General features: G+C 45.4%; 3 pseudogenes; all 3 read left to right on the top strand.

Annotated features, from left to right (window-relative positions):
- Positions 1-657: 657 nt before the first annotated feature.
- Positions 658-3,661, top strand: LOC149157402 (18S ribosomal RNA; annotated as a pseudogene).
- Positions 3,662-6,083: 2,422 nt separating this feature from the next.
- LOC149157401 (5.8S ribosomal RNA) lies at positions 6,084-6,237 on the top strand (annotated as a pseudogene).
- A 270-nt stretch (positions 6,238-6,507) lies between these two features.
- On the top strand, positions 6,508-8,372 carry LOC149157400 (25S ribosomal RNA; annotated as a pseudogene).
- Positions 8,373-8,811: the final 439 nt, after the last annotated feature.

Raw genomic sequence — 8,811 nt, 5'->3', positions numbered from 1 at the left:
TATTTCCTTCCCTTGCCTTTGTGTCGAGGCTGCCGCAGGTGATCATCCGATCGAGGTCCACTATTGCTGCTATCCGGGTGGACTCCTAGGTGGAATCCGGGTGGCATCCGGGTGGACTCCAGGTGGACTCGAGGCTGCCATAGGCAATCGGGAGAGCAAGGTCCATCATTGTTGCTGACTGGGTGGATTCCTAAGTGGCCTCAGTGTGGGGCAGGGAGGATTGGGGCTCATTTATAATATAGAGGTTCCATGGTTGGTCGTTCTCCATTTATTTCCTTTGCATCGAGGCTGTCGTAGGCGATCAGGAGATTGAGGTTCACCATTGCTGCTATCCAGGTGGACTCCTAGGTGGCCTCGGTGTTGGGCGTTGAGGCTTTTGGAGGCATTTCTAAGGGAGTGGGTCAGTGATCACTCATTTTCTTGTTGATTGGGGTGTGGTTGCAAACTCAGAATTGGCCTTGGTGCCTTGTGGCTCGACAGGTCTACCCATTTGTTCACCATGTCCTTGGCATGTTGCATGTGCTTCCTTCTTGGGATGTAAGAGGTGTAAGGCATAAAAGTTTTACATGATATTTTGATATCTCTTTGAGTTGATGGGTGTTTAGGTTGGATCTTGGTAAGAGAGCACCCAGAATGCCCTTTGATGTTTGAGGGTGCTACTTGGTTGATCCTGCTAGTAGTCATATGCTTGTCTCAAAGATTAAGCGATGCATGTCTAAGTGTGAACTAATTTAGACTGTGAAACTGTGGATGGCTCATTAAACCATTTATAGTTTTTTTGATGGTACCATACTACTTAGATAACCATATTAATTCTAGAGCTAATACATGAACCAAGTCCTGACTCTTTGGAAGGGATGCATTTTTTAGATAAAAGGCCAGCGTGGGCTTGCCGGCTTCACCGGTGAATCATGATACTTGACGATCGCACAACCCTTGTGCTGGTGATGCTTCATTCAAATTTATGCCCGATCACCTTTTGACGGTAGGATAGAGGCCTACCATGGTGGTGACAGGTGACGAAGAATTAGGGTTCGATTCTGGAGAGGGAGCCTGAGAAACGACTACCACATCCAAGGCAGCAGGCGCGTAAGTTACCCAATCCTAACATGGGGAGGTAGTGACAATAAATAACAATACTGGGCTCATCGAGTCTAGTAATTGGAATTAGTACAATCTAAATCCATTAATGAGGATCCATTGGAGGGCAAGTCGAGTGCCAGCATCCACAGTAATTACAGCTCCAAGAGCATATTGTGATGCAGGAAATTGTTCCCTCTGCAGACAAAGGCAACCCCTCTAGCCCTAGAGTGGGTCTAGTCACAAACAAGGATAGATCAATAATAGCTTTCCTTAAACAATCATAGTTGGAGGCCTACGTCAACCTGTGGCCGATGGAGTTTCGTTGCGCTGCTCCAGCTTCCGCTTCCTCAATGAGTAATCAACTTGAAATAATGCAAAGGAAATACAACAAAGCATGTAACCAGAAAACAACAATGATCTATTTACTCACAAAGTCAAGAAGTCATGAGCTATCAAGTAAATTACATACAAGACATAGGAAAGCATCATTGATTGTATTAATAATGAAATAAGAGCAAGCTTACAACCAAAGTCTTGATGTCACATGCCTTCTTAGAGGGATCCAGCCAGCATGTTCCTCAAGCATTCACTCTTTGAAGATGGATCTCCCAACATACAAGATCTCTCTCACTCATAATTTTTACACAAAATTAAGGGCACTTCACAACCTTCCACAAGCTATCAACAATCCCACACTTGTCACACTCACACCAGCTATACTAACAAACTCACAAACACTAACAACACTGCTAAACTAGCCAAATTTCCAAAAACTAGCAGTGCATAGCAATGGTGAGAGTTTAAATAGGAGAAGGAGTCTCCATGAAAGGTGGAAGACTAAGCTTATCTCCAAGGAAAGTAGCACAATTGATGGAATTTCCATGCCAGAGAAAGGAGGGTGATACAAACTATGCCAAAAACCTGGTTTGGAGTCATCTAGAAGGCCGACTGTTGGAACAAATTCGCCCAATCTGGATCATCGCAGGTGAACAACTGAGCTTTAGCACTGAGATCGCTAGTGAACAATGTAGCCTGTCAGATCATCGTTAAAGATCATAAGTAACCTCGCGCTAGAGCATAAAATCGGACCATCATAGGAATCAGATGTACTTTCGCACTGGTAGTGCATCTGGACTATTTGTGAACGCCCTTCAGCGCATATATTAAGTCCACAGTCGCGATGAGGAAGATAACTTAGGAAAAATGGGTCATTTGGTAGCACAAGGGAGCATTTGTTCAATATGAGCATGTTTGACTTCGACACATGACACAGTAGAAGGACTGGAGTGAAGGTAGTGACAAATTACTATGTAACATGTATATTTAAGTTGTTATAGTTAAAAATATCATAGTTTGATCTTGGGTCATAAAGGTTGGTCCGCCTACTCGGTGTGCACCTGCCCTTCCATCCCTTTTGTCAGCTGCGTGCTCTTGGCCTTAATTGGCTGGGTCGCGGCTTTGGCGCTGTTACTTTGAAAAAATTAGAGTGCTCAAAGCAAGCTTATGCTCTAAATACATTAGCATGGAATAACGTGATAGGAGTCTAGTACTATTGTGTTGGCCTTCGAGACAAGAGTAATGATTATAGGGACTGTCAGGGCCATTCGTATTTCATTGTAAGAGGTGAAATTCTTGGATTTATGAAAGATGGACCATTGCAAAATCATTTGCCAAGGATGTTTTCATTAATCAAGAATGAAAATTGGGGGCTCGAAGATGATCAAATAATATCCTAGTCTCAACCATAAATGATGCCGACCAGGGATTAGCAGATGTTGCTCGAAGGACTCCGCCAGCACCTTCTGAGAAATCAGAGTGTTTGGGTTCTGGGGGGAGTATGGTCACAAGGCTGAAACTTAAAGGAATTGATAGAAGGGAACCACTAGGAGTGGAGCCTGCGGCTTAATTTGACTCAACACGAGGAAACTTACCAAGTCCAGACATAGTAAGGATTGATAGACTGAGAGCTCTTTCTTGATTCTATGGGTGGTGGTGCATGACTGTTCTTAGTTGGTGGAGTGATTTGTCTAGTTAATTCCGATAATGAACGAGACCTTAGCCTATTAACTAGCTACATGGAGGTTCCCCTTTGTGGCTAGCTTCTTAGAGGGAACTATGGCCATTTAGGCCATGAATGTTTGAGGTAATAATAGGTTTGTGATGCCCTTAGATGTTCTAGGCCACACACGTGCTACACTAATGCAGCAAACGAGTTTTTCTTCCTAGTTTGAGAGGATCAGGAAATCTTCTCAAATTGCATCATGATGGGAATAGACCATTGCAATTATTGGTCTTCAACGAGGAATTCCTAGTAAGCACGTGTCATCAACTTGTGTTGGCTACATCCTTGCCCTTTGTACACATTTCCCATCGCTCCTACCGATTGAATGATCCGGTGAATTTTTTGGATTGTGTCTTCAGATGCTTGTACTTGTCCCACCCATCCTTTATTTTTCTTTCCACCAATGTGTTTCTGTAGGGGGTTCAGAAGCTTGTTTCTTGGGAGCCCTTCCAACGATTTGTTTGGCCGGGCATGGTTGATGAAGTTGAGGTGCTTGGGGAATACGATGGATAAATTTAGACTCATTCGTAATGGCGGTGCTCGGTCTTCTTTTCATTGGAAGGAATGGGCCAAGGATGCAGGCTTCCATAGTAGGTTCTCTCGAAAAGGTGGCAGTGGTTGATGTGTTTCTTTCGTGAGCGTTTTTGCTGGTGGTTGGGTCGAGGGAGTGGTTACGTGTGTTTATGGTAGCTCAAACCTTCTGTGAGGGGAAATTGTTGAGGTGGGGTCAGTATGGGATGGATGAAGAGTGGTTCAACCCATTAGGCTAACCACCCTAGTCCTCCTGACTGTTCATCGATATGCCCTCGCGGAAGGGTTGGGTGTCCAGGTAATGAAAAACCCCTCCCTCAGTCTGAGCTCCATTGAGATCACAATTTTCCCCACCAATGGGCATGACGGTGGCAATCTTATCTCGTGCCCTTGCCATCGAGGGAATTCCTCGTCCTCTCATGAGCCACTCTCCTTCTAAGGAAAAAATAAGTAGCGGGTTATGTCATTGTTCCTCCCTTTGGATTGTGGGTTTTTTGTGGGACTTAGTCATTTCTTTGTTTCGTGGTGTGCGCTTTGCAGATGTCTCTCTTTAGTGGCCTTGCACCATCGATGTATTTATGGCCCATGGCTTTCTCCAGCATTAAGTGTCAGCCCGTGACACCTCCTCTTTGGATTTTGATTCTTGACCCCCATTGACTTTCTCACTTGAAAGGTTGTTGAGTGTTTAGTACATGGAGGGGTGCAATAGCAGGGTGGGTTTGTTATTAGTAGTCTATTTGTCTTTTGAAGCCTTGTGCCAGGTTGAGGGGTTGTTTACCTCTTAGTAACATGCTCTAGACACTGGTCTCATCGTGGCCCTTGTCTTTTCTAGTGGTAAATTTTAGGTTGTGATTTATTTGCTTTGTTGTTTGGTTGTTGTTTGTTATGTTGTAAGATAGAAACGGTGTTGCATCATAATTTATGTGGGAGGGTGTGAAGAGGTGGGATGCTCATTGATTGGGTGCCTTGTTTGATTTATTTTTAGTTAGCAGACATCTACTGAGCATGCTGTTGAGCTTCTCTCTTTACTTGGGATCTTTGTTTCTTTGGTGTTGTTTTTTTCCCTTCTTCCTTTTGCCCCTAGCTTTATGGAGAAGAGGTGGGATTGTTGTGGATTGGTGTTCAGAAAGAATGAAAGGCAGTGCGAGTTCTCGAGGTGGCCACCCTAGTTATTCTCGATCGTCGTCCCCTATAGTTCCCACCTTTTCGTGAAGGCACAGGCTTTGGGAAGCTTGCTCTTTGTTTGAGCCTCCCCTTGTGAGCTAGTAGCCATGTTTGATATCTCTTTCTTTCATGTTTTTTTCTTCCCCTCTTACTTTCATGTTGTTTTCTTCCTCTCTTGCTTTTGGCACCTAGATTTATGGAGAAAAGGTGGGATTGTTGTGGATTGGTGTTCAGGAAGGACAAAAAGTAGTGCGAGTTTCAGGGGTGGCCACCATAGTCCTTCTTGATCATCGTCCCCTATAGTTCCCCCCTTTTTGCGAAGGCATGGGGTTGGGGAAGCTTGTTCTCTATTTGAGCCTCCCCTTGTGAGCTAATAGACACATTGGATATCTCTCTTTATTTTGTGTTGTTTTCTTCCCTTCTTCCTTTTGGCCCTTAGCTCTACGGAGAAAAGGTGGAATTGTTGTGGATTGGTGTTCTGGAAGGATGAAACACAGTGCGAGCTCCAAGGGTCACCACCCTAGTCCTTCTCGATCGTCGTCCCCTACAGTTCACCTCTTTTTTCCAAGGCATGGGGTTGGGGAAGCTTGTTCTCTATTTGAAGCCTCCCCTTGTGAGCTGGTAGGCACGGTTGATATCCCTTTCTTTCATGTTGTTTAATTCCCTTCTTCCTTCTGGCCCCTAGCTTTACGGAGAAAAGGTGGGATTGTTCTGGATTGGTGTTTGGGAAGGATGAAATGCAGTGTGAGCTCCTGAGATGGCCACCCTAGTCCTTCTTGATCGTCGTTCCCTTCAATTCCCTCGTTTTTGCGAAGGCATGGGGCTTGGGAGGCTTGTTCTTTGTTTGAGCCTCCCCTTGTGAGTCGGTAGCCATGTTTGATCTCTATTTCTTTCACCTTTTTTTCTTCCCTTCTTCCTTTCTGTCCCTAGCTTTATGGAGAAAAATGGGAATTGTTGCGGACTGGTGTTTCGGAAGGATTAAAATTAGTGCGAGCTCCTGGGGTGGCCACCCTAGTTTTTCTCGATTGTTGTTCCATGCACTTTCCCCCTTTTTGTGGGGGCCTAGGGATCGAGGGGATTGTTCTCTATTTGAGCCTCCTCCTATGAGGGGGGTAGACACCTTTGTTTCTCTTTCTTTCATGCGTTTTACTTCCTTTCCTCGTTTTGGCCCTTAGCCTTACATTTGTCGTGGGGGGTGCCCCTATTTAATGTTGTGGCAGATTTTTCGGTAATACGTGGAAACAAATCTCGGCAATAGATATCTCGACTGTTGTTATGATGAAGAATGTAGCAAAATTCGATACTTAGTGTGAATTATTGGATCCCATGAATCACCAAGTTTTTGACCGCAATTTGTGCCCGAGGCCTTGGTCAAGGGCATGTCTATCTGGGCATCACATCCCCTTCAAATGTGCTCCCTACAATATGTTAGTGAGAAGCGGAGCTGGTCGTCCATGCCGAATGTGGTGCGGTTGGCTGAAATACCTCAAGTGATGTTTCATGGCATGCGTCGGCGAGCAATGATCTTGTCCCCTTAGATGGGCAGTCGGCGTTAGTTGATGCAATCTTTGTGTGGCATTGCTCGAACTTGCTTTGCTCTCTCCTATCCTCCTATCAGGTAGGGCAGATTTAGCTCCAACTTTGTGACCTCAGCTCAGGAGAGAACACCCGTTGAGTTTAAGCGTATAATCAAGCGAAGGAAAAGAAATTTACAAGGATTCACCTAGTAGCGGCAAGCCAACCGGGAAGAGCCCAGTATGAAAATCGAGTGGCAACATCACTAGAATTGTAGTCTGTAGCAGCGTCCTCAGTGGTGGACCTGGGCCAAGTCTGTTGGAAGGAGGCACCTGATAGGGTGACAACCCCGTCGGGTCAGGACCCTGCCACATCACAAGGCGTTGTCGGTGAGTTGGGTTGTTTAGGAATGTAACCCTAATTGGGTGGTAAATTCCATCCAAGGCTATTTACGAGTGAGATATGGATAGCGAACATGTGCCATGAGGGAAAGATGAAAAGGACTTTGAAAAGAGAGTTAAAGAGTGCTTGAAATTGCTGGGAGAGAAGCGGATGGAGGCTATTCATGCATCTTAGTCGGATGTGGAACAGTTCAGGCTGGTCCGCCGCTTGACTTGAGGTGCAAACCAACACAGGCTGTTGCATCATCACAAGTGCAAGTGGATTACTACATGTCGGTTTGCCTTTGCGGTGGTCAAATAATGAAGCATGTGCCCTTGTGGCGGGCCGTGTACACCTACACACTCATGGTGTTGGTTGGCGGGCTTTCCATTCGACCCATATTGAAACATGGACCAAGGAGTCTAACATGTGTGCAATTCGACGGGTTTGAAAAACTGCGAGGTGAAAAGAAGCTGACAGGAGAGATACCCTCTCTGGGGGGGTGAATCATCGACTGACCTTGAGCTTATGCAAAGGGTTTGAGTGTGAGCACCCCTGCTGGGACCCGAAAGATGGTGAATTACGCCTGAGTAGGGCGAAGCCAGAGGAAACTCTGGTGGAGGTTTGTAGTGACACTAACGTGAAAATCGTTCATCTGACTTGGGTATAGGGATGAAAGACTAATCGAACCATCTAGTAGCTAGTTTCCTTTGAAGTTTCCCTCAAGATAGCTGGAGCTCACATGCAAGTTTTATCTAGTAAATAAAATGATTAGAGGCATCAGGGGCTTAACGCCCTCGACCTATTCTCAAACTTTAAATAGGTAAGAGGGTGTGGCTGCTCCATTGAGCCACACCATGGAATCGATAGCTCTAAGTGGGCCATTTTTGATAAGCAGAACTAGCGATGCAGGATGAACCGAAAGTCAAGTTACGGTGCTGAATTGTACACTAATATAGATCCCACAAAGGGTGTTGGTTGATTAAGACAGCAGGACGGTGGCAATGGAAGTCAAAATCTGCTAAGGAGTGTGTAACAACTCACCTGCTGAATCAACTAGCCCCAAAAATGATAGCGCTGAAGCGTGCAACCTATACTCGACCATTAGAGAAATTACCTGGCTTCAATCAGTAGGAGGACACGGGGGTCATTGAGAAACCTCGGGCATGAGCTTGGGTGGATCGACCCCCAGTGTAGATCTTGGTGATAGTAGCAAATATTCAAATGAGAACTTTGAAGACTGAAGTGGGGAAAGGTTCCATGTGAACAACACTTGGACATGGGTTAGTCGATCCTAAGAGATGGGTAAGCCTTGTATCAAGGGTGCACTCTACATGAGCATCAAAAGGGAATCGGGTTAATATTCCTGAATTGGGACATGGCGGCGGGCGGAAACGTTAGGAAATCTGGAGACATCGTTGGGGGCCCCAGGAAGAGTTATATTTTCTTTTTAATAGCTTCCCCATCCTAGAATCGGTTCACCGGGAGATAGGGTCTAGCAGGTGGAAGAGAAATACACATCTTGTGGTTTCTAGTGCACCCTCAGGGACATTTGAAAATCTGGAGGACCAAGTACCATTCATGCACGGTCGTACTCATAACCGCATCAGGTCTCCAAGGTGAACATCCTCTTATCAATAGAACAATGTAGGTAAGGGAAGTTAACAAAACAGATCCGTAACTTTGTGAAAAGGATTGGCTCTGAGGGCTGGGCCTAGGGGTCTACCTCCTCAACTTGTGGGCTGTTGGCATTCTACCCGATCTACTCTTATGGCGAGGGCGGGCAGTCACGTGTTGATTGCACTACGAGTGTAGAATGCCCCTGTCGGGGGCTTTTCCCTAGGTTTCGAATAGTCAACTTAGAACTAGTACAGATAAGGGGAATCCAACTGTTTAATTAAAACAAATCATTGTGATGGTCCCTGCAGAAGCTAACGCAATGTGATTTTTGCCCAGTGCTCTGAATGACAAAGTGAAGAAATTCAACCAAGTGCGGGTAAACAATGGGAGTAACTATGACTCTCTTAAGGTAGCCAAATTCCTCGTCATCTAATTAGTGATGCACATGAATGGAT

The sequence above is a fragment of the Pinus tabuliformis genome, chromosome 5_2 (assembly GCF_031772625.1).
Source record: "Pinus tabuliformis cultivar Carrire ecotype Pingquan chromosome 5_2, CPIR1, whole genome shotgun sequence".
NCBI classification, from domain to species: Eukaryota; Viridiplantae; Streptophyta; class Pinopsida; order Pinales; family Pinaceae; genus Pinus; species Pinus tabuliformis.
The sequence above is the reverse complement of the archived record's forward strand: the minus strand, read 5'-3'. Positions and strand labels throughout refer to the sequence as shown.